This window comes from Alosa sapidissima, chromosome 16, assembly GCF_018492685.1.
Source record: "Alosa sapidissima isolate fAloSap1 chromosome 16, fAloSap1.pri, whole genome shotgun sequence".
NCBI lineage: Eukaryota > Metazoa > Chordata > Actinopteri > Clupeiformes > Clupeidae > Alosa > Alosa sapidissima.
Window position 1 is genome coordinate 12,842,026 of NC_055972.1, and position 26,747 is coordinate 12,868,772.

At 45.0% G+C, this 26,747-nt stretch overlaps 1 pseudogene; it reads left to right on the forward strand.

Moving 5' to 3' along the window:
* Positions 1-14,140, forward strand: part of LOC121685838 — a 39,267-nt pseudogene extending 25,127 nt beyond the window's left edge.
* Positions 14,141-26,747: the final 12,607 nt, after the last annotated feature.

Below are 26,747 nucleotides of genomic sequence, written 5' to 3' on the forward strand. Positions count from 1 at the left end.
GTGTCACGATAATTTCATTACGTGGACGAAATGCATAACAATCACGAAATCAATTTTGTGACCTGCTACAATACATTTCGTGAGTCAGCAGTTTACGGAATGAATTATGTGTCAGGATCATTTCATTACGTGGACGAAATGCATAAAAGAATCACGAAATTAGTTACAATACTGCTACAATACATTTCGTGAGTCAGCAGTTTACGGAATGAATTATGTGTCAGGATAATTTTATTACGTGGACGAAATGCATAAGAGAATCACAAAATCAGTTTTGTAACCTGCTAAAATACATTTCGTGAGTCAGCAGTTTGCGGAATGAATTAGCCAGTGGGTCCCATACAGCTTAAGTCCGCTGTAGCATTGCCGGTAAACGGGACAGCTGGCTGCATTCAGAGGCTTTGCAACGGCAGTGTGATTGGCAATCCGCGAACCGGTGCCAGGCCGTGCTGGACTATCTATGGTCTATGATCTTCAAACTATGAGCCTCTTCGACGAGTAGGCTTGATTGCTGGTCCACTGGACCACGAATTTAGGCTAGATTAGGTGCTTCTGTCTGTTCATTTTGTGGCACAACTGCTGGAACCGTGGACCGAAAGAAAAATAAACTAAATGTCTCCCTGATCAATGCATAGGCCTACTTCTTAATTCATCAAATATAGAGGCATAACATTAGCCTAGGTGGTAGTGGTAGGCTGTGAGTGCTCATTCAAAGTCTATGCGTGTCTGTGCAAGTGAAACTGACAAACTCGTAGGTAGGCTAAGCAACGATATTTAAAACAATCAAGAAGTGGATTCCTGTAATGTTCATGAAAACAGTATAGCGATTGGATAGCCTAATAAATCGTGACTTGTTGTTGTGTAGTGTTAGGCCTAGTTTATATCGTCTCGCTGGAGTGCGCGCATAATAGGCCTAATCGCTATGCCTACTTGCCCGTCCAAATAAAGGGCTTTCCTTTGTTTCACGGAGCTCTGACTAGCGGGAGGCGCGATTGAAGTGGCCACTTCTAAATGGTAGCCTAGGCTACCTACTGGCTAATTCATTCCGCAAACTGCTGACTCACGAAATGTATTTTAGCAGGTCACAAAACTGATTTCGTGATTCTATTATGCATTTCGTCCATGTAATAAAATTATCGTGACACATAATTCATTCCGTAAACTGCTGACTCACGAAATGTATTGTAGCAGGTCACAAAACTGATTTCGTGATTCTGTTATGCATTTCGTCCACGTAATGAAATGATCGTGACTCATAATTCATTCTGTAAACTGCTGACTCACGAAATGTATTGCAGCAGGTCACAAAACTGATTTCGTGATTCTGTTATGCATTTCGTCCACGTAATGAAATTATTGTGACACATAATTAATTCCGTAAACTGCTGACTCACGAAATGTAGGCTATTGCAGCAGGTCAAAAAACTGATTTCGTGATTTCTGTTATGCATTTCGTCCACGTAATGAAATTATCGTGACACATAATTCATTTTGTAAACTGCTGACTCACGGAATGTATTGTACGTGATTCTATTATGCATTTCGTCCACAGAATGAAAGCATATGTCACTGAATGCATTTCGTAAGTTGTTAAGTTACTACTGCGTGGACGGAATGCCTTCTGTAACACAACACAATACTTCTGTGGACGAAATTGAAATAGGATGCACAGAATGATGCGTGTAGGTCATACATGGGCAACATACGGCCCGCGGGCCACATCCGGCCCGTGGGCTTTCCCTGACCGGCCCGTGTAAGGTCCGTGAAAGAACAATAGTCAAGAGCCTAGCATAGAGATAATGCTTGCAAATCAATATCGTTGTTTTTATTTTGAAAGCGACTGCTATTTGTACGCCCATACATTTGTGCGGGGATGCATACGACGTAAACACCCTCACTGATGTGCTGGTGAATTTATGCTTCTGCGTCGACACAATGCAGTTGCCTTTACGTCGGCGTAAAACTTTCAAAGTTTTGTGTCTCTTATGTCTGCGTCGCTCACCACCGCAAAGGTTGTTAGAACGAACTCCTACTGCTGCTCGTTGGCGATACGAAGTGTTCATTTCAAAACGTTACTGGCAGATAGACAGTTTACAATCGGATAACCCCGTAATTGTAACCAAAATATGTCTGAGTTTATTTGCAAAGCTTATGTTAGCGAACTAGTATGATGCTACTACCCACAGGTTGCTTGAAGCAGCCGGCTCAACACACAGAGCGAGTTGACCAATCACAGTTATGTGTATAAAGTTAAAGCAAAAACAGCCTACATTTTTAAAATAGTTTTCTTTGTGCATGTTAATTAACTAATGACAGCCTATAATTGTCTGCTCCACATTTTCGTAGTCTAATTCTGCATAGAGTTAATTTAATGATGGTAATGATTTAATGATGAAATATTGCTGAGTGTTGATGAAATGGTGGCAGACAGAATTACTTTTGACCAAACATTTCGTCTACGACAGTGAATAGTGCATTCAGCATTATGTCCACGAAAGGAAAAGGCCACCAGTCAATTTCGTCCACGAAATGATGTCCTCTCTTCAGTGTTTCGTGGACACAATGCAAACCAATTTGTGCATTCCGTGGACAAAAGGCGTTACGATGTAACATGGTTTCGTAATGAATATATGTATTTCGTCACACGAAAGTCAATTCTGTCCACGAAATAAGGCATGTTACATTTGGCGCCACACACACACACACACACACAGGTGCTCCTCTGTCTCCCTCTCTTGTTTTTTTTCATCTCATTCTAGTCCCCTCCTAGTTCTTTCACACAGACCCTCTTTGTAACATTTTACATTCTGTTCTTCCCTTTCCCACTTTCATAAGTTTTCTCTACTCTCTCTTTCTCTCTCTCGTTCTCTCTCTCTTCTCTCTTTCTCTCTCTTTCTCTCTATCCATCTCCATCTCTGTCTCTTGTCCTCCTCCCTGCCCTCCATCTCCACTGCCGTAGCCTGGGTGGAACCATATGAAAACCAGATTGTCATTATAGATAAGCGTGCCCCCTGCGCTCTGTTTAGTTTGCAAGCATAAAATTACACAAGTGGCAGCGAAGGTTCACCCTCAGCCCGAGCTTACCGTGCCTACCGCTCTGTAACAGATGTCTGGATGTAATGTAGCAACTGGTATGTGGGCTAAATGAAAACATATTACCCTCCAATGTGTGAGATTGGAAATCTTACAGATGCATTAGGAGATGTTAGCATTTCTTGATGGCATCTGCTAGACGAGTGTCCTTAACGCCACCACCTCCCATCAGTGCATGATGGGTACAGAAATGAGAAATTTGCAGGCAGGGATGGACATCTTTTTGGAGGTTTTTGGGAATGTTTGTCATATTGCAATTAAGCTGTCACAATGCTTTATGTGCACAATTGATTGGTCAATTAGTAGTTGTGTAATTATATAATAATAACTGATAAGTATCATTGGCAAATAATTATCATTCATTAATTGATTTGTGGATATTACCTTGATGTGTTAACTAAAGGCTGAATTTAATGAAAGAATGCACGCAAACATCTCTCATCTCTCTTCTCTGGTATCGAGAAGCCGATTTTCTTTATTTTCCTCTCAGCCCCTTCCCCTAACTTGTTTGCGCCAGAATAATTTAGAAAGGATTGGAATTTGTTTGTTTGTTGTTTTTTCTTCATGCCTCGAAGTCCCTCAATGTCTGGGGAGAGGCAGATTTGGAGCTGGTGACTTGATTGTTGTGGTGGTTCCCAAATGGATTAGTGCTGCCTTCCCATTATTTGGCAGGATTTTAGTCCGCACAGACGGCCCCTCTGCAAACCCAGGCTATTTCTGCCACATTTGTCGAGCACTTATTTACCACAGTGGTTTGTCCAGGTAGCATGGAGATCTGGGCCCGGTCCAGCACAGGGTTTGGATGCCATTTAGGAACGCAGCCCAGCTCATAAGCCGCAGGTAAACTCAAGCTGTGAAAGCATCGTCGGGACAACCAAAGAAAGCTGACACTTCGCTCTCTCTCTCTCTCTCTCTCTCTCTCTCTCTCTCTCTCTCTCTCTCCGGAGTGCTGTGTGTAGGAGCCAATGGAAGAGTGAAAATGTGTCCATTCAGCCGATCATATGGCAGCTTTCTCTGTGCTGTAGCGTTTCAAAGAAAACTTTTTCTTTTTCTTCTTCCTCAAGGTCATAATTGTTCAAAACAAATAAATAAATAAAGCGCCACACTTGTTCTTATCCCAGACCCCTGTCACAGTCATCAAGGACAAGAGTGCATTATTATATATTATTATTAATAATATATGTTATTATGTTAGTATAATTATAGTGGTGTCTCTCTATGAGCTGTGGCACTTTGGCTGTGCATTAAGGGACCTCAGCAATGCAAGCCTGTTGTCCCCCCACCCCCCACCCCCCCTTGTCTTCCTCCTGCTGTGGACTGGATGGATGGGTGCTAAACCGGATGTACCATCATTCTCTCATTAAACAGTCTGATGGCCCTCATCAAACTTTTAACATCGGCCCATTGCTCATCAAGGCGACTGCAGCTTTGTGTCTGACAAAGCAATTCATCCATAATGTATGTGTATTTCAGCATACCGGGGGAGAGAGGGAGAAAAAAGAGTGAGAAAGAGAAAGTAACAACAGTATGGGGAGGGAAATAAAGGTAGGAGGGAAACGAGTGAAGCAAGGGATGAAAAGAGAGATAGAGATGTAGCTAGCCTAGAGATAGAGATGTAGCTAGCCTAGAGATAGAGATGGATATGCGAGTTGGAGAGAGGGAGAGAAATGGAAAGAGGAGAGCGTGAGTGCATTTGTTTTAATTATAGGGGGAGAGATGTCTGGCTGGTCTTCTGCTGAGCAGGGACCTAATTACCGCTTGTCAGTGACTCTGAGACGACCTGCCTAAAAGTCAGATTGTTTACTTTCAAACAGGTGAGTCAAAGAATCGCTGTGAGTAAGTGCTACAAACCATGTCTAATTAGGTGATGAGGTGCTGCTTAGTTAAAAAGGCAATTAGATGGAATATTTATTTATTTTCTTGTTTGCAGGGAGTCATTTGTTGGACCACATACTTATTCCGCACCTCATCTCCCTGTTGTAGTCTTTCCTATTCCACTATGTAGACCATTTCTCAATGAGGATATGGGAGAGCCTGTGTATGTATGTAAGTATCTATCTATCTATCTATCTATCTAATCCCAGATCCCCTGCCAATTGCAGGGACACGAAAACTGTAACGAAAAGTGTGCGATGACTTCTCGGGTCTCCTGTGCTGTCGCGACATGATTGGCCGTCCCTCGGTGGAACCGAGCCATCTATTGCCTGTGTTCCCCACAGCCATGTTTCTAAGTCGGGCATTGGTGGCCCAGATATGTGTGATGGAGGCAGTTTGGGATTTTTGACAGATGGCTCCCCTTGTTCCTCTCAGTAGTTCACTTTTCAGCTCGATGTATTTGGTTTATTTAGGGAAGGATGCTGGTTAGTGCAGTGACTCCCAGACAAAATAACATTTCATGTCTTGTATTCATCACGACACTCAGTGAATGAGTGAATGAGTGAATGGATGGATGGATGGATGGATGGATGGATGGATGGATGGATGGATGGATGACTACACCCATTCAGCACTTTTCCCACAATCTCAACAAATGCATTGTCGCACCACCATCAGTGTGTATCACCCACCTGTATGCAGTGACAGCTGAAACTGCTGGCAAACACACAGTGGCAGACAACTGAGCCAGCACACCGTGGCACAGGTAATATAAACCCACTCACACTCACATATACACACATTCAAGGGCACACACTTAAAGTGTCGGCACGCCTTACTTTTTCATACCTTGCCCCAGCACCACACACCCACACACACACTTGCAATCACAGTTGGCAATCACAGACGAACACTTTTACAATGCTGAACGGCACAGATGACTGGTGAAGCATATCTAATTGGAGAAGATGCTTTTGTGCTGACATGCCTTTTGCAAGATTGACAGAAAGCTATCCACAGCCATAACCACTGAGCGGTTTAGATTAGGCTTTAAACAGCACAATTAGCGCCTGAGCGTGTGACTGCGAGTGGGATGCATGATAAAGTAATAGTCTCTTCTTTCTTGCCCTCTCTCTCTCTCTCTCTCTCTCTCTCCCTTTCTCTATCCCTTCTTCCCTCTATTTATTTCTGTTTACAGTGTAACACTCTTTTTGGCAGTATTTCCTTTTTCTCTCCGACTCTCTCTCTGACTGGGTCCCTACTTCTCCATCGTTCTCCACCTGGGTCTCTCTCTCTCTCTCTCTCTCTCTCTCTCTCTCTCTCTCTCTCCCTCTCTACCCACAGCTTCATGCTCTCCCCTTGTTTTTTAATGCTACTTTTTAATGTGTCGTGGGATCTTTGTTCCAATAAAGAGAATATTAATAATCCAGGCTTTTCTTTCTCCCCCATTTCTCTCTCTACCTCCATCACTTCCTCTCTCTCTCACACTCACTCACTCACTCACTCACTCACTCACTCACTCAGACTCACTCACACACACACACACACACACAGACTCGCACAGACTCGCACACACGCAGAAAGAGGTGCGCACACACACACACAGACATGCGCACACACACACACACACACACACACAATCCCTTCATGTTCACTTCCTAATGACGGCCTCTGCTGGCATGTGGGTGTGGATTAGGTTATCATCTTACCGGCTCCAGAAATAGACCTTGTAGCATCCTTTCTTCCTGATGTCTGTGACCACCAATGATTCAAGTCGCCTTTTGTCAATTGCAAACAGCGAGGGCACGCTCCGTCAGTTGTCACCGCCATGCTGCTATTACTGTAAGCCCTTTCTACTTGAATGGCATCTTCAATCTTCATACAAAAAAGCAGGTGGTATTTTTGTGTTCGTGTTTGTGATCCGGTTATTCTGCTGGCAAAGCAGGGTGTGTGACAGTAACACCAAAGTCATGGATGTGGCACCCAAGGACAGCATATGGGTGAAATATTTACCTGCAGGGCATGGTAAGTCACTTTGGATTATAGAATGCAAAATTGTAAATGCATTTTTTTGTTGGCATTGAATAAACCACCAGGGAGCACTGCAGGTATGGGTAATCCAATTGTTTTGGTAAAGGCCTGAAATGCAATCAGTAAAGACAAGCTGTCCTCGATCCCTACCACGGCTCCGAGCAAATCCACACATGGACTCTGTTCTCAAGGTCAGGGGTGAATGTTGGCTGGCTTGCAATTTAATAGGCCACAATTCTTGCATTTGCATGATTTTTCTTCCGGTAGCAAATAAAACAGAGAACTCCCTACATTAGGATCCCCATCCAACCAACAGAAAAAGTCTCTCTTTCTAACCATGCAAATAAGGTCATTTGACAGGCAGAGCTTGATCATTCATGTTTTGATGTGAATTGTCTTTCTTACAATCCTCTATTATTTTCTATCAGGAGAAGCTGTTCTCTTTAGAGCACTCGCTGGACTGTGATGTCCAATTGCAATGTAGATGGCTGTAACCTGCATGCTGTTTGCGATCTTTCATCATGAGCTGGATGTTCAAATCCCAAACAAAATCTATTTCAGATGAGCTGCTGCCACTTGAGGAATAATCTATTTCCCCCAATAAATGGCCATAATATTTAATAATATCTTTACTGGAGCATCTGTCAATCACAGACACAATATGCTCTAGGCCTGCCTGCCTTTTAGACTTGTTGTCCTACATTTATGGATCTGACATTAATGTTAGATGTCTGGTTGACATTCATGTTAGATTATGGTTAAATGAAATTGATCATGAACATAACCTGTGTGGGTCTGATTTCAAAAGGCATGTGTGAATGAAATAATTAGACCCAATCATACCAGTTGACATCCCATGGTAGGTCAGCTGATTGTAAGGCCTACATACTGTATATCCCTTCATCAAATGTGTCCACCATTTCCTTGAAGACCCAGCAGGGTCGAAACGTTGCCTTTTGTATATTAAATATATGGGAGTCAAAAGCAGTGTTGCGGACATTATATCTTTTCATTTGAATGAAATAATTAACAATAAATAAACAAGATGATCCTCTACCAGGTCTGCCAGGAATTATTTAGCAGTAGAACAAAATCAGAGGATGCCTATTGAGTTCATCTGCTTCTCGTTTTTTTCCCTCATTGTTTTCTCATTTTGTATTGTCATATTTAGTTAGTCTGGGCCTTAACTTATAGAACTCATAGAATGAGGTTTGAAAAGAAGAAACAAATCCATATTTATTTTTGGTTGGACACGGTCATATTTCAGCGTGAGTCAAGAGCTTTGACGCCATACTCTTCAGGGGGGTTGGATTGCCCTCTCCACTGGTGGAATTGTGCCATTATTTGTGTCTCAAAGTAAAATTATGTACAGCTGCACTTTATGGTTCTCTTGGTGGGTAGTAATTGCGTCGGTCATGTGGTCGGTCAGTATGTGGAAGAATAATAATAAGTTTGATGCCCACTCTGTTGGTATCTTAAAGGAATGGACAAAGTATTGAAAAGATGCAGTGTAGGCGTTTTGGAGAGAAGAGAACAAAATGTAACCATGACGACAGAAGGTACCAATAACACTGTTTCCCCGTGAGGGGGAGAGGCAGGAGGTGGGGTGGGGTGGGGTGGGGTGAGTTAGGGGAATATGGATTGCAAGGTGAATGAAAAATTGAGTATCGGAGGATCAGTGAGAGATGGCAGATGGAAGATGAAGTGGATAGAATGACAAAGACGAGCAATGAGTTGGTGAACAAAAAGAGCAGGAGAGGAAAAAAACAGAAATGGAGAAAAAGTGATGGAAGTGTTGGATAAAGACAGAAAGGGTGAGAGGTTGAGGACGCTGAGAGAAATGGACAGAAGAGCAAGATGAGTAGCGATGAGAAAGGGAGATGGGGGACGAGGGGGGGGGGGGGGGGGCGCAGAGGGAGTTTGGATAGTGGACTCTGAGCCTGACCTGGTGCTGGTGCAGTGGTCATTACTGGTGCCCAGTGAGGGAACTGGGGCAGTGGGGAATGGAAGGGCCACTCTGAGAGCCCCCATAATTCATCATCACACTCACCTCCCTTTCTCTCTGTCTCCATCTCTCTCTCTCTCTCTCTCTCTCTCTCTCTCTCTCTCTCTCTCTCTCTCTCTCTCTCTCTACACACACTGAAACTTTCATTTGCATTATGTACACAAACCTAAAACAGCCTGTTAGGCATGACATACTTTGACCGTATGTTTTTCAAAGAAGATGCACACAACCCCTCTGAAATAATTTGGTCCTGGGGTGAACAGAGCAGCTGACCCTACATCATTAATGAACACTACTACAATACTACACACACACACACACACACACACACACACACACACACACACACACACACACACACACTTAATGGCAAATAAAATATGCCCTAATGAAACCCTAGTTAAATGTTGTTTTTAAACATGTGTAAATGGTGGTTTGTAATGACCAGCTGCTCTGCGGTAATAGCCTTCGTGATGAAGACCTCTAAATGAGACTCAGCCCTGCTCGGTCATGTCTGCGATACCTGCTGGGTCGCACTCTTCCCCTCCCCCGTACACAAATTAAAATGTGTGTTTGAGTAGAGACAATAAACCTGAGAAGCCACCAGAGAGCCTGGCGGAGAGCTCACTTCCTCAGACATCAAATCATTTGCTTTTGTCCGGGAAGCCTAGCGTGAGTCTTTTCATGGATTTTTGAAGAGTTGCATTTATTTATTTATTTTCCAAGAGTTTTTTTTTTTCCCTTTTAATTGCACAACTGTCTGCCTGCCTATGAAATGAAATGAAGAGAGGAGAGATGAGAAAAGATGAGACGTGGTGAGGGGTAAGATGGGATCTCGGCTGTCTCTCAGTGGGCCGCTGATTTCAAACACACTGGAGGCCAAACTAACCGAACTGAACTCCTTATCCGGGGCCTGAGAGTGAGTGGCCAGAGAGGACTTAATTACTTGCCATGTAAGAGGCTGTCGAGGGTGAAGTTCCAATTTCCTCTTGAATATTGGAAACAGTTCTCCTTTTTTTATAAGGTTAATGTTGGATTTCATTAGAAAGTACTCACTTGCGCATCAGCCCTGGGTGAACAGGACCTTCTGGGCCAGAGAGAGCAGAGGAGAGAGAGATGGACAGATGGAGAGAGACACAATGGGGGAGTCCAAAGAAAGGAGGAACAAAGAAGCACTGGGCTTGGAGGGGCGACAGAGAGGGGCAAGAAGTGGTCCTCAGGAAAGCCATCAGGTAGTGAAAGTCCGGGAGGAGGAGGGGAGCACTGAAAGAGTGGTTTAGAAAGTTTGTGTGTGTGTGTGTGTGTGTCTGTGTGTGTGTGTGCGCTCCTCTAAGTAAGTTAGAGATGCAATGAAGAAGAGAAATTGAAAGCTTTTAGAAAGGAGAGTTATAGAAGACGTGCTAAACAATGTCACTTTCCAGGTGACAGAACGCCTGAGTGGAGGCAGGTTGAGGGGAATTGGAGGCGACACAATCTTGTCCGCCGTGTCCGCCCCATTGGCATCCGAACTGGCAGCCGTCCCCGGGCTGACTGGCAGCTCCACGGGCCGGCCTGTCACCACACATTCCTACCGCCCATCAAACACCCCCCCCCCCCCGAGGGCACCCCCCCCCCCCCCCATTCCCAGATCACATGTTTCCTCGCTTTAGAACACGGAGGCAGGTGTCACTCCTGGCCAGAGCAACAGTAGCAGGAGAGTGGCATGGACACCACGCTTAAAGTGCTGCCACAGCCAACGCTCCTGCTTGGAGCGATGGAGTAGTTTGAGCTCTAACCCTGGACATGGATGGTGGATGAGAGCTTTGTGCGCAGATGACCAGTGACATTCATGTTCATTTGCTTTGATGGGTCCATTTCAGAATCTACCTGCTGCTACTAGCGAGGTTATCAGTCTTTGTGAACTCTTACCAGGCCTCACCACCATTCGTTTCTACTATCAGGATGCATTAATTTTCCTGTAAAGAAAATCACACTTTTTGTAAACATCGGCAGTTCCATAAGTCTTTTACCATTAACCAGGCCGTGAGAAAAAAGTGAGTTTCCCCACATAGCTGGTGATATTGAGACGAGACAGACAGGTGGGACTGATTAATCAGACCAGTCTAGCACTCGATTGTGCTCTGAGTGAAGACGCTCTATTCGCGGGTTAAAATCAATGGACTCTGGGACAAACCTAACCCAATCTTGCACTAGCTGACAGTGGGTTTTGATGGAGAAACGGTAGTAGGGCTGTGAGCTCCTAATGATCTATTCCCCCCACCCCTGCGTCTGAAATCATGGAAGATGGACTTAATGCTGAGGCCACTGAGCGTGTGGGTGTGTTGACGTGGTCGACTGGGTAGCTGCTGTCTGGCGGGTTGAAAGACGTGACGGAGGTTGTGTTTTAATCAGTTTGAGGAGAACAGAAGAAAAATAACAAAACAACGTTCGGTGAAAGTGACCTTTTCAGCTTTCTCAGCTTGTATTTTGACTAGGCTAAGCAGCCTGTTTTGTCTGGCTCACAGAAGAAGGTCAATTAGTTGTAGGACACGACGAGACTTAAACGAAAGACACTGGAATGATGTTTTTCGGAGAAATTGGCTGAGATTCTTTTGAAGCACTCTGTATGGAATGCTCTCACATGGCCCAATACTTTTCTCTGTCACTGTCTCCCCTATCATAGCAACTTTTTAATATCTTATATCTAAAGTATTAAAAAATCGCTGTCAAAGCAAAGTTTATGAAAAACAGCGTCTCTTCACATTTAAATAGAGAGCTTTCCTTTCTGCAAAAAACTCATGAGCAGATGCAAAGTCTATTGATCTAAAGGGGAGATGGTGACCCAGCTCAGTGATGTAGAGTGACCTGTCTGCCTTCTTCTGGAAATGCACCATCCCTGTTTATTCCTGTCCCTATTTTCGTACATGCTGGGTCAATATAGACGGAATCACTGATGGTGCTTAAGAGCACTGTCTGCAATATGAGATTGAAATGCTGTAAATGGCAGTGGCAGAAAATAGAAACGGCTAACTTGCAGTGTGTGGGAACTGCATAGGTGAAAAACAGGATGACCAAAGGCCAATAGCAATATTGCAAGGACACCATATGGTTGATAAATAAGTCAATATTTCTGTAGTATTGCACAGTCATACACATATGAATATGTGTTTTTATGTTTTTTTTTAAACCTCTAAACATAGCATTTACTCCCTGAATTCTTCATTTATATAAGTCAATGTGTATGTCAAAAAATCGGAATGTTTTGCTATCTATTTTTAATGTACATTGATCCTCTTCAACACACTTGTGAATGTCTCAAATACCAACTAGCCTGGTGTTTTCCCTCATTCTTAACATGCATCCCTTTTGGATGTAAGAATGAGCATTCAGCCATCTAGTCATCTCCCATCTGACTGCATTTGTTTGTGTATTGTTGTTTTCACAGGGTTGCTGTGGACCGATGGATGCCCCTCCTCATCCTCCTCCTCTCCAGCCTCAGTGGCTGCCAGTGACAACGGCTCTGAGCTCCCTGCCTGACTGCCAGCTTTGATCCCTGTAAAGACTCTTTTGCTTATCGTCTGATACACTCCAGTCCCCTCCCCCCCCACCCCACCTCCATACACCCCTCACCCCCCCTCGCCACAGCCAGTGAGCCGCTCGGTCCAGTCACGCTCCACTACCGCTGTTGTCTGTTCTGACCCCCAGCCTCTCTCTCTCTCCATCCATGGCTGGCCGGCTCGGATCACTGCTCCTGCTGGTGTTCCAGACGTTCGCCGCCCCTCCGGAGTTCGTGCCGGCGTCCGATCTGGACCCCGCTGACCCCCTGCGGGCTAACGGGACGGCGGTCGGTCCCTCCATGGCCCCCCCGGCCAGGTACCAGCCAGCGGATGCCGCACAGCATCATCATCGGCGTGCGCAAGGGCGGCACGCGGGGCTCTGCTGGAGATGCTGGACATCCACCCGTCGGTGGCCGCCGCCGCCACCGAGGTGCACTTCTTCGACTGGGACGAGAACTACGCGCGCGGCTTCGACTGGTACCCCGCGGCCTCATGCCCTACTCATACCCGCACCAGATCACGGTGGAGAAGACGCCGGGCTACTTCACGTCAGCGCTGGCGCCCGAGCGCATCTGCGCCATGAACGCCTCCATCAAGCTGCTGCTCATCCTGCGCGACCCGGCCGAGCGCGTGGTCTCCGACTACACGCAGGTCTACTTCAACCGCCTGGAGGCGCGCAAGCCCGTGCGTCCCATCGAGGAGCTCCTGGTGCGCGGCGGCGCGCTCAACACGCGCTACAAGGCCATCCAGCGCAGCCTCTACCACCTGCACATGCGCAACTGGCTGCGCCACTTCCCGCTGGAGCAGATCCACCTGGTGGACGGCGACACGCTGGTGCGCGACCCGCTGCCCGAGCTGCGGCGCGTGGAGCGATTCCTGGAGCTGCCGCCGCGCATCGCTGCCTCCAACTTCTACTTCAACCAGACCAAGGGCTTCTACTGCATCCGCAGCGACGGGCGGGAACGCTGCCTGCATGAGTCCAAGGGCCGCCCACACCCGCCGGTCAACGGCACCGTGCTGCGCCAGCTACGCGCCTACTTCCGCCCGCACAACCGCAGCTTCTACAAGCTGGTGGGGCGCACCTTCCACTGGCTCTGAGAGCGCTGACCGCTGGTGGTGGTGCTCGGCACAAGTCTGGGACTCCCGAGGGGGACTTACTTCCCCCATATTTCCCTATCTGCTCCTTATCTCCCGCCTCTTAAACCCCAGCTTAGCCAATCACAAGAGCTAAAGGGCTGATTGACATATGGCTGGATCAACAGGAGAATGGGGAACTTAAAGCACTTTATGAGCCAAGCCCACTACAACAGACATGCCTCTAAAATGCCTTTGAACGCAGAACTGTTATTGCATTAAAAAGAAAAACTTAAAAACTTTGCAGTTAAAACTGTAAAAAAAAAAGAATATCCTGTAGGATAAATCCCTGGTTTGGAGTCAATCCTCTGTACTGTAAAGTGAAGTAATGCCTGCTGCAGGCAACCATTTTCTTTCTGTGCGATTCATGACCTTTTTTTCTTATTACCTTATTTGTTTTCCTCCGTTTGATATACTTGTACTTGATAATAAATGGTTCAGCTTTAAAATGGGAAAAAAACAGAAACATAGTATTTTGGATATCTTTACTACTTTCCTTTTCTCATCTTTGCATTTTGCTGCAGGCCACAAACATACCTAGGAAAGGTAGTCAGAGGTAGTATAGGCTCTGAGAGTAAAATAGTAGGAAGTGAAGGAGAGAGAGAGGGGGGAGGGAGAGAGAGAGAGAGAGAGAGACAAAGGAGTGGGTGATGGCGGGGGAAGCTCAAAGAGGAAGCAGTCTCCCCTCCAGTGGTGCTTTAACACAGCGGAGGCCGATCGCTAATGGGATTGGACGTACGTGGCCTGCACCCCGCAGCAGGGTGGGCTGAATCATGGCCGAGGAGGCAGCCTGTCTGACTCACAACCACCTCTCTCTCTCTCTCTCTCTCTCTCTCTCTCTCTCTCTCTCTCTCTCTCTCTCTCTCTCTCTCTCTCTCTCTCTCTCTCTCTCTCTCTCTCTCTCTCTCTGTGCCTCCTCCGTAGAGTCCTCCAAAGCCCTCAGTCGCGTGCGGCGTTGACAGTCACACACTTCACTCAGACGTCAGTGCAGGCACAAGCTGATGCTTTTTGATAGTGTTTGTCTGACCCCAAAAATGCTCATGCGCTGCAGTAAAATATCAGCAGGACCCACATTGCACACACACACAACACACACACATACACACACACACACACACACACTCCAACCCGAAGAGAGGGCCTGGGCCTTTTCAGTTATGTACAGGAAAGGTCACTGAGCCTTGTCATGAAATTGCATTTAAATGGAGCCAGTTGTTCATACATATTGGGTAAAAATATTACCATTTCTCATGCTCCATCTGCATACATTTATGCATCTCATTCAGAACCCCCCTCAAGCAAACCAATAGCTTCCCCACTAAAAGACCAAAAAGGGTAAGGCCATATTGAGCCCTTGTGTTTTCTTGCTGACTCTCCCTCTCCAGAATAAAAATGCTCCACACACACACACACACACACACACACACACACACACACACACACACACACACACACACACACCACTTCTTTCCATCATTTGCAGCAGGGTCACTCCCAGTGCTGCTCATCTTCCTGTTTCTAGCCACGGGCTGTGTGTGTGTCAGCAGACGGTTCGCTGCAACCCGGCTTGCGACACTGACCCTCTGACCCTGGCGGTGCTCTGCCCGGCCGCGGGTGTGACTCTAAGGTGCGCTCACCTGTGAAAGATCTCAGCGGACAATCTCTCTCTCCGGGAGCCTCGTCAGGCCAGGTCAGCCTGACCCTGTTCTGGCCATGTTGTGTGTGTGTCTCTCTCTCTCTCTCTCTCTCTCTCTCTCTCTCTCTCTCTCTCTCTCTCTCTCTCTCTCTCTCTCTCTCTCTCTCTCTCTCTCTTTTCTCTCTCTCCCTCTCTCTCTCTCCCTCCTTCCCCCTCTTTTCTCTCTCTCTCTCTCTCCATAAGTGCTCTTTTGTGTATGGCTATTTTCTTAAATATCTTTGACGTCTGTCATTGTGAATTGCTGTGTGTGTGTCCTCTGTGTCCTGCATGTGATCTCTGGCCCTTAGGAGGGTGTTGTGCTCTCTGAAGGCAATGGACTGTGCAGAGTAGCGTGTCACAGCATAGTGGCGCCAGACACTCTGGTCACAGTAAAAGGGCTGTTGTTTTCCTCTCCGTCCCCCACAAAACCACACAATGTGACACTGCCATGCTACAGTAGTCAGGCTGTTGCAGCATTGTATCTCTCTCTCTCGGGTACTTGAAGCTATTTGTGTACTGTAACTGTTTTTCACTTACACAACACTTATACTAAGACACTCTTAGTATCATCTGTATGGAACAAACAAATTGCCAATTTGAATATCTTTTATTTGAGAAATTAAATTTAAATGATTGTGTGTGTGTGTGTGTGTGTGTGTGTGTGTGTGTGTGTGTATGTTCTTTGTGTTCACAAAGTGCTCTCATTTTACAATGTATTGTTTCCATGTGAAACCAAGAAGACTAAAAGTGAACCCCTTCCACCCATCCATCGATGCTGAAAAAAAACTCACAACACACAGGGCAATGTGGGGGCAGACTGTTTTCTGAAGCTAAATTAGGCATATATATTGCGCACTGTATTATGGGGAATTCTTCCATCTGTGATTAAATATTCATATGTTTGTTGATTTATATTTCATTGCTCTTTGCTCGAAGGGCAGGCCTTTGATGCGATCCCTTGACTATCTTTACAGAAGAGCGAGGAAGCACCAGTAATTTAGGTCAAAAGGGGGGGGGGGGGGGGCAAAGAGCTCGTCTGCACCTTATAGAAAGAGAGCAAAGAAGGAAGGGAAGGGAAAGCCTGAGATAAAAGAGGAGAAAAGCCCCCAAGGTTCAGGCCACTGGATGTGAGTCATGTGGAGTTTGTTTTTTTGTTGGTGGTGCAGATCCAGATTGAGGCTATGCAGAACACCATAGCTTCTTTTTAAAAAAAAAATAATACAGGACTTGAGTTCGATATTAGATTGGCACAGTTAAGTTCCTGGTGCTGCATGTATATGCATGCATAAGAAGCCTTACATCAGGAGTAAAGGAGACTGAGGGACTGGAGACCCATTTATTAATGATCCTTTTAAAAAATAATCTGAACGACCAGGGCTGTCTTTGGAAGGGAGGGACATTTTTGATGAAGGCTGCCCTAGAAACGGCCTGCAGAGAATTTGTTTTAGTCCAGTCTTAATGCCGTCTCCTGCTAGACCAGATTCTTTAATTCCTCTCATCTTTGGGAGCATCTTTTCAGTGTTTCCCAAAAACTGACATGAGTGGTGCATTTTTCATACGCAGCGTTATGTGAGCTCTCACTCAAATCGAGATCAGATACAGGAGAGCAGAAAAACAATGTCCCCCGGGGACAAAACCCTCCTGGCTGTACGCCTGTGGAAAGATGGCATCAGAAGTCTCTCTCTCTCTCCCTCTGTCTCTCTCTCTCTCTCCCTCTGTCTCTCTCTCTCTCTCTCTCTCTCCCTCTGTCTCTCTCTGAGTCCTCCACCCCGTCCTTCTCCTTCCCAGCAGCCTCAGCTACCCCCAGGAGCCTGGCGTGCTGGTTAGCGCGCTCATCTTGAGGGCGGCGTGTCAGGAGGAATCTGTCTCAGGCGGCGCGGGGGGGGGGGTGGAGGCGACCTCGGGGGAGAGCGACATTGCCCTGCGGTACGGCCTTCATGTGGCTGCCTCTGATGCACCCCAACCAAATGCAAACAGTCAAGACAAATGTCTTCATGACTAACACTGATCATTATCCAGCTTGGCGTTGTGTGTGTGTGTGTGTGTGTGTGTGTGTGTGTGTGTGTATGTGTGTATGTTCACACTGTGAAGTCATTTCATTGTGCCAAAGGAGGCATTAAATAGGAAGGTTAAATAACGACGACTGAACGGACACCAAACACAAGCTGTTTTTTCCCTTTTTAACCTAATCTTGCTGTCTTTTTCAGTATGACTATCTTTTTTTCTCAGACTCATCTCCCTTTGGTGCATTTATCTCTTTCACCCGGTCCCTCCTTGTCACAATGTTTTTGCATCTGCGTATTTTGTCCTCTCTCCTCATCTCTTCCAAGGCCCTCTGTGGCTTGTTGCTCCTTATTGTCCTCTGCCATTAGATTCAAGCAGACATATGTGTTTTAAGGGGGGGCCACGGTGTCACCGGCATTAAAAGTAACGCGTATCTCCGGAGACGAGAAGAGAGACGCTGCATGCTAAATGCAGAAGAAAGCATTTGCTGGTAGGCCTATGTCTGTTAGTACCACTTTTAGCAGCCTCTTCAAGATTCCAAACCCATACACCACACACACACACGCACACACACACACCACCCTTCCACCTCATCCAGCTGTCTCCAAGCAACCAAGCATATTAATACCACTGAGCATAGCTTGTCCTTTCACCTCCCCAAAACAGGATCAGCACAATGCATGACAAGCGATCCTGGGATTTAGCTAAATAAAACAAACAACTGGGGGCTCCAGTCTTCGTCACGAAGGTGTGCGCATGAGAGGAGATGTCTGCTGGTGCTGCTCCGCCCTGGCTGCTGAAAGTTTTACTTCATTAGATGACCGTCCCCCAGGCGTTGTAAAATATAGATGACCCCAGCTAATGACTAAGATGGAGTCGCTGTGCATGTCTACCTCCAGAGCTGCGCTGCGACCCCAGACATGGATCTTTAATTGAATCACATCTATATTCGAGTAACTGCTTTCAACCACATCTGGGACATTGGCAAAAGCCTTAGTGCTCATTAACATTTAAAGACGTGAGGAGAGAGAGAAAAAAAATCACAGCACAGCAAACTAGGCTGGGCGAAGTTTCATAGGACCTTACACAACTGTTCTCATGGACTAGCTCTTCTTAGCGCCGCACGATGAGGCTTGTAGTGATTCAAGCTTGTGGACACGGACACCCTGATTCTATCCCTGCTTGACACTGAAGTGCACTCGTACAGTAGAGTTGCCATGTTTGAGCCAGGGACTAATGCACAGTGTGGCGCTAACTCCGGGAGATGAACTATCTCAGGGGCCTCAGAGGTTAGAGCTTAAGTGAAAAGTAAGTCAATAATGTGGTATCCTCTGCACCTTGTCATGATTAACTTATGATCCCTTTCTGTAGGTCCCTGATGGCTGGTTGATGCCTTGTCACTTCAGTGTCAGTCATGCATAGACATTATTATATGAGTGTAGAGAGCTACTACTACTACCACACACACACACACACACACACACACACACAGTTTGTTATCATAGCCTACTGTATACCAGAGGATACAATCACCGATGCCTTATTACTGCACCAGATCAGAGCAACAAATATGTATTAGTCCTGGACTACAGTTGCAGAGTAAGACATAGACAAAAGTCATATTTTTACACAGCCTGAGTGTGCCTGTGTTCTTATTTATGCTGAAATGTTAAGCAGAAAACTACTACAGGAATCTGAGGTCAGAGATCTGCTAACCTTCAAGACTCAACCTTCTCGCTGAGCGAGAAGGCTATCACCAAATATTTTGGCTTCTAGACCATTCTGATATGTAAGGATGTCTGTGCTTTTAAGTTAGTGAAGTTAGACTTTTATTCCTATAACTATCCTAAGTCCTGTAGGAAATGTGTTCTCTGCAATTAGTGAGACGCAGTACTATGGGCTGTAATCACAACCGGGTACGGTTTCAGTGCTGGACCGTGCCATAGTGATTGCTGTCATGACATCAAAGTAAACCTTTGTAAAGGTGGGCTTCATGATATTAAAGGAAATCTCTACAGAAGTGGGCTTCCTGATCAGCAAGTCTTTCTGTGTTCCAGTAGGCCTAGAGACAACTAGTCAACTGCATCATTTTAGCTGGTTGATCGCAAGTATCACTTCACTAACCCAGCAGTGCCGACCTGCAAATTACATTCTTTTAGCAGCAGCCTGAGCCAACAACAGCGGCTGGACTATGTCTGAGCCTATAACCACTGCCTGCTTTCCTCCGCCTGCTATCCAGCCAGCCTGAACACTAACTCATTAAAAAGTCAATTAAAGTAAAACAAAGAAAAGGGGAGTGCAGAGAGATGGTACCGCTTCAGACTCGGCGTGATTCGCTTGCCCAAAAGTCTTCTCAGTAAATGAATGACCCTGAGCAACAGATTATGAATTGACTGCGAAAAAAAAAACTCTTCCCCTTTAAAATCATTCCCGCCCGAGTTTCTCTAAAAACAATCTGCACACGAAGTGTTTGGTGCACATCAAAGTGTGTAGGGAATGACACCTGTAGATGGTGCTTGTATCATTGCTGCATCCCCGGCTGCTGTTGTGAACTGTAAACGGGCGGACTGCCTTTGTTCTGTAACGTCAAGGAGAGAAGGTCTGCAAGCCAGATAGCAGAAGTCAATCAAGAGAGAGTTTAAACAAATGGCCTGTCATTCACCCTGGCCTTAAGCCTTAAAGGTGTAGGTTTTTGAACGTTCTAAGTTCCGCAACAATTGAAGGTTCTAAAATTCTATGTTGAATTCAATGAACCCAGATATTCTTTAGAACGTTCATTTCCCAACATTCCCGTCACACCGGTGTGACGGTACTCCTTTAAGGGTTAAGCCTCGTCGGGAGATAAATCATTTTTGAAGAGAGATTTTCCAGTCCAAACCCAGCTTAGGTGTATTGGTAGCCTTGAACTATGTCCAGGATGTCAGCATGGAGAATTTGAGCGTGAAGCAGACTGAACTGTTAACTAGTGTTCATTTATTCATACTAGTGTCTGGCCTGTAATATTGTACAAATAATCAATTTCCATCTCGGTTGAGGTGAAATCTTATAAGCCTAAAAAACAAACTGAACTGAACAAAACATTATCTGGGAATCCCTCTCTGCCTTTCTTTTCTCTCTCTTTCTCTTTTTGTCTCCACACAAACACACACACACACACACACACACACACACACAGTTTACACAACCTAACCATTTATAAAATACTGGCCTCCACAAAATAATCACTTTCCAAGCTGCATGCACTCCCATTGGAGAGTACACGGCGACTGGATGTGCCACCAACACGGAGACGTCCCGCCTGCTCTCTGGATGCGGCGAAGTGCCTCTGACACGTTTCGCAAGGTTTGTTTTCCTGCCTTCCCGTGGCTGTCATCTCCGCTCAGCGCTGCCTGCATGCAACAAAAGCGCCTGCCCTACAGAACCAGCAGCAGATCACAGGAAGTCATGTCATCCACTGAGCGGCCTGTTCCCCTGATGCCACACGGGAAATCTTTGAGATGCTGCACAGAAGTAAAACCATAGGGAAAGGGTGTGTGTGTGTGTGTGTATGTGGTGGTGGGGGGGGTCTCTGAAGGTCCAGTTTGATGAATAATAATAAAAAAAGGTATTGCAGTGGTCTTTGTCTATGATTTAGTCTTTGCTTTCACGGATATACTTAAGAACATGTTCTGGACACGTTGACCTGTGATTGGGTATGTCTGTGCTGTGTCCAGTTTTCCTGGGCTATTTGTGCCTTTCATTGAAAGCATTCACATTACTGTAAAATGTGTGTGTTGACCTTGTGTGTCTTAAAGTAGAATTGCTGTTGCCCTTGAATGCACAACGAAAAGTAAATACAGATTGGACCTGAGGTAAAAAAATGTGTGCCTTGAGCTTCTCTTGACTAGTTTGTGAGGCCTTGACAGGCTTTGAAAAGCCTGTTTTTTTCAATATCACATCTGTCTTTAGAGCTGGGCAAATGTTACACAGGCATCATCATCAAACACACACACACACACACCTGTGTCAATAAATCAAAGCCCATAGAGACATGATCATGGACTCGAGTGTTTCTCATGCACATTAACATATAATATAATAGTGTAATATTGATGCACGGTCACACCTTCTTCCCAGTGGACTCTCTGAATGCACTGGATTGGGGATTCTAAGCTGACCTCTGGTCATCACCACCTCCACAGCCTGGTATCAGGGTGTCCAAGAACTCCCTGTGCTGAAAAGAGGGCCCAGCAGGTCTGCTTATCTCTTTCCCCCTCCAGTTCCCACCACGTGGAAGAGACAAGCTATCCATTTCTGCGTTATCTGCTCCAAGCTGAAGGGATGGGAGTTTGCTGAGCAACGTCATTTAGTCTGATTTCCCAGGGACAGTGATTCACAGAGGACAGAGTAAAAGAGAGTGAGAGAGAAAGAGAGAGAGAGAGAGAGAGAGACATAGAGAGAGTGTGTGCATTACTATTTGAGTGTGCCTTGAGGTACATTTCAGTCGTATAGTAGAAAATCCAGGGAGGATGGTGCATCGTCAAAAAGAGCAAAGATCAAGCACCTTCCCTGCTTAACATTTCCTGTGTGAAAGGACAATGAGACAATAGATAGGATAAATAGAAAAGGGAAGAAACTGTCTACCATGGACTTCAAAGCAATATGATCGAAAGAGCAAGCCCACACAGCAGAATAAGTGGGTCCTAAATATTTCATTAATTAGCGTTTGATCTCTAATAGCGGCATTACAGCACAATTAACGGAGATCAAATCAACACATGTGGAGGTTCTGAGACGCACAAACAGCAACTTGTGGGAACTGCTATAGGCCCAGATTTCAAAATCCGAAACTGTGACACACACACACACACACACACACACACACACACACGTGGGAAGAGTCAACAGCACACAGCACGCACACTCTTTTGTTTAGTTCACGGATGAGACACACACCATGCGAGCGTCGGGAGTGAGAGAGAGAAAGAGAGAAAGAAAGACAGAATGAGAGAAACCAAACGAGAGTCACAAATTAGCCGCCAGTCCCGGGGAAGAGTCCTTCGGGGCGCGGCCGTGAGGGAGCCCTTTCTGTCACCAGCTTTGGCTTTGAAGTGGTAATTTGCACAGACCTCCCCCGGGGACCTGTGCAAATTGAAATGTCTTTGACAGCGGCTGGCAGGTGCTGGGAGCTGGTGCGATCCACCTCCAGGCGACGAGGCGACTGCGTGTTCAGGAGAGGGCACAGCCGATTCAGTCTCCACAAATGGCAAGGGGACGGGTGAAGCAGGGAATTGAGCTGGGGAGAGAAGACCAAATTACTGGTCAAAAGAGATAAGGACCCACGTGTTAATAGAGACTAAGGCTAGTTAAATAGACACTGACCTCACGTCTGGGTAACGGTAGTCAGCTGATGCCTTAAGAGACATACTAGTAAGAGATTATGAAACTCAAGTTTTAGTTCCCTTGCTAGCATGCTCACCTTACAATCCAAGTTGCTGCAAGATGCAGGTTTGAGCACTGACCGGTGGAGGGCTGAAACATGATCAGGGATACAGTAACACAGTTACATCCACTTGGACACCATTTGGAGACCCCCCACACCCACACACACTCCAACACACACACACCACTATTTTATTGTTAAAAAGATACATTTTAATTTATTGAACACTTAATTTATTGAACAATATCTATTTGTATTCATTTATTTCCCCCTCTCATTTTTCAAGTGCTTACCCATGGAAAATGGACTATGAAGGACTCTCGGTTGCTTTGAGTGCACAGTTACTGGATGTGGACTTACACACGTCACGAGAGCCCAGTGAGACACTGAAAGGTGAATGCTGTTTGCCTGACTGGGCTATCATCTCAGACATGGCTGATAGATGTATGATCAACATATCTGACAAGCATGCAATGGCCCAGGGATATGGTGAACTAATAGTCACCTTGTCAGAACAACAACGAGAGCAACATCAAAGCTTGGAGGAGGAGGAGATAGGAAGAGATTAGTAGGCCTGAATAAGAAGCGTGTCTGGGCTGCAGTTTGCGGTTTAGACATGAGGCTGGGCATGGTTGTGGAGAGCAGACATTTTGTAGAGGTGATCGGACGGATAAGGATTCTATCTGCAGTATTGTCTTTTCTTTTCCCTTCATTGTTCAACCACACATTTCTATACCTATGCAAGCCTAGATGTGTACGTAAGCATGTTTATGTTGAATCAAATATGTGATTTTGTAATTGTGTGTGTGTGTGTGTGTGTGTGTGTGTGTGTGTGTCTCCATGTATGTGCTTCCTCCACCCCTGGCCCCATTCTGTCAGCCCCATGCTTGATGCTGATTGGCTCTTATTAGAGGAGTCCTGGGACCCTCTATCTCCAGCTGTCGGTGCGCCATGGAGCGACTGAGTCCGGAAAGAGAGGGAGGAGAACTTAACTCACACAAACAAAGAGGGAGAGAGTGAATGAGACAGATAGGGAGGAAGAGAAAGAGAGAGATCAAGGTGAGGCAACACAGGTGTAAGAATCCCCAGCTTTAAGCATGCAGAAAGAAAGAGTGGACACACCATACAGCTGTCCAATGTACAGTTGAGCCTCGGACAATCGTGTGAACTTTGAGATGACAAAACTTTCTTCCACACCTCAAATAAAATGAGTATCTGTATCTATTAAGGTCACCCACTCCCAAGATGGAAAGCCCAGTGTTGAAGGTCACTGAAATAAATATCCTTCCTGTCAGACGTAATTGGGGTTGGCCTTGTTCCATTTGACATTACACACCAGCACAAAACACCACAGATCTGAGATACATTACAGAGAGTTATGGGAGGGGATGTGACCCTTTGTGAAGCATATGTGGGCTTTGGAGCTATAGACCCTTTCAAGAGAGTTCCATTATCAGCATCATAGTTGGCCCCACATGGCTTCCTTTTTAACATTCCATGTGTTATTTTAATGCAGAGGAAGTAGATTGGGGCCCAAATAGAACGTTCAAGCATTGTTTTTGTTTTTATTGTTGAAAGGATCCATACTATATGTTAGAACATGAATCATATCATTATACACTGATATGCTCTTCATTACTCTCTGTCTCTTAATGCCCATGTCCCCAAACAAGCTTCCACCAAAAATGTCTTGTAATGAATTTCTAAGAAAGATTCATCCATTCATCCATTCATCCATCCATCCATCCATCCATTCATTCATTCATTTACCAGGACAACACACATTAATCAACATTTCTGTACATGGGCCACTGTTAGCGAGCCAGCCAGCCACTCATAGCAAACGATAGTTTGCATAGGGTGACTTACAACAAAACATTTAGTTGTGCATTCAGCCATGGACTCTCCAGACAATATCTTCTAAGAAAGATCTGTCCCAAAGAAAATAAATCTGGTAACACTTTAATTTAGGGAACACAATGTTAACCATTACTGTAATACATATATTATGTATTAACAAATACATACACAACTAATATGTGTACAGTATGTATTCGTGCTCAACAAGGTCTATATTAAGTATCATCTCACATGTATTAGGTCTTTATTTAACAATTTTTTATTCTTAATCAGTTGGTCATTTATTCTTGGTGAATCCTTAAGTTAATGGTATATAGTATGGCTTAAAATAGAAAGTTTATAGACTCATAATACACTGTCTGAATATGTGACTTATAACGACAGGATAGTGACATATTATGACAATGTATTAGAAGGATATAAAGTTTATATTTTCACTCATACTATATATCAATAACCTTAGATCAAGACCAACTAGTCATTTATTAAGGATTTACCCAGAATAAATCACCTATTGAGTAAGAATAAGAAATTCTAAGAAATTCTAACAAATGTGTAATGACACTTGACACTTAATACAGATGTTATTGAGGACTAATACATACACATATTATATCAATGGTTAATTAATGGTTCCGTAAAATAAAGTGCTACTAAATCTAATCTTAAACAGAATCAGCTCAGGTTTATTTCAGTCTTTGTGTCAGTAAAGTCAGCTGGTGTCAGAGGAGTTTCTAATTGTGTTAAAAGATCCTCCATCAGCCTCCTGCTGTTTGAGCGTGCTTTTTAAAATGCAGCATATGGCATCTTTTTATAACCACTTATCATCACTCCTGCAGCCCTTTCACACTTTCAAACAAGGTCACCCACGCACATGTCACATGCTACTTCGACAAAAGCACTTTCCTCCTAAGCACTGTCCTCCGTACTCCTCACTCACATCTATCTAAAACTACCATATTGCGATTCAGCTGATTAAACACCTTCCGTAGGTGTAAGAGTTGTGCAGTAGACACTGACATTTCAAGTAGAAAGTGCGGTGTAGGGTGAGAAAGTTGCCGCCTCAGATCGTCTGCCACTTTGACTGTGGTCTTGGATGACTTAATGAACTTCTGCCGTTCCATTTGATGGTTATGCTTAAGCCACTGCCAGCTATTATAAGAAATCATAATCATTATAGTCATCGTTAATTACCCAGCATTGAAATGATAATTACTGTCTTGGAGTGCTCTTGTAATGATATTTAATAGCATGATCAAGTCTTCTTTCCATCCTGCAAACAATTGAAAATAATTTCACGAAGGTAATAAGTAGTGAAATCTTAATATTGGTCATGTACACACATACACACACACATACACACACACACACACACACACACACACACACACACACACACACACACACACACGCACACACACACACGCACACACACATACACACACACACACACAAACACACAGACACATAGGCAGAGAGAAAGAGAGGGAGAGAGATCCTTTGTGCACAATGTAGCAGTTTAAATTTTAATTAAGTTACAATCTAAAAAGGCAAAATCAATTACAAAATGAATTCATAATGCAACAATGCTCAATGCTTAATTATATAAAAATAAAAGTCACAAGGCACATACAGTAAAGCATTCCTGCAAAGTCTACACTGTTATTCCCTGGCAACCTTGAGAATGAGTATTTCACTGTAACTTCTTAGCTTTCATTTTGCATCATAGCCTGTAAGCACATGTGCACGCCCACACATGCACGCACATGCACACACGCACACGCACACGCACACGCAAACGCGCACACGCACACGCACACGCACACGCACACACACACACACACACACACCCTTGACTCTACATTCAAACTCGTGTATTATTTTACCTGAACGTGCTTTCCTTAAATATCAGCAACTGACAGACATCCATTTGACTCACTTGAAAGCGTGATCAATGACAAGCAACATTATAAGACTACTTCAGGTTAATTGGTGTCAGCCAAGGTTAACTTGACTTGAGACTTTTGAAAAAATACACAGTCACATTCTGGACCTCAATGCTTGTGCTTGCCGGCAGGTTATTGTAACTGCGAATAGCAGGTCCATTAAGAC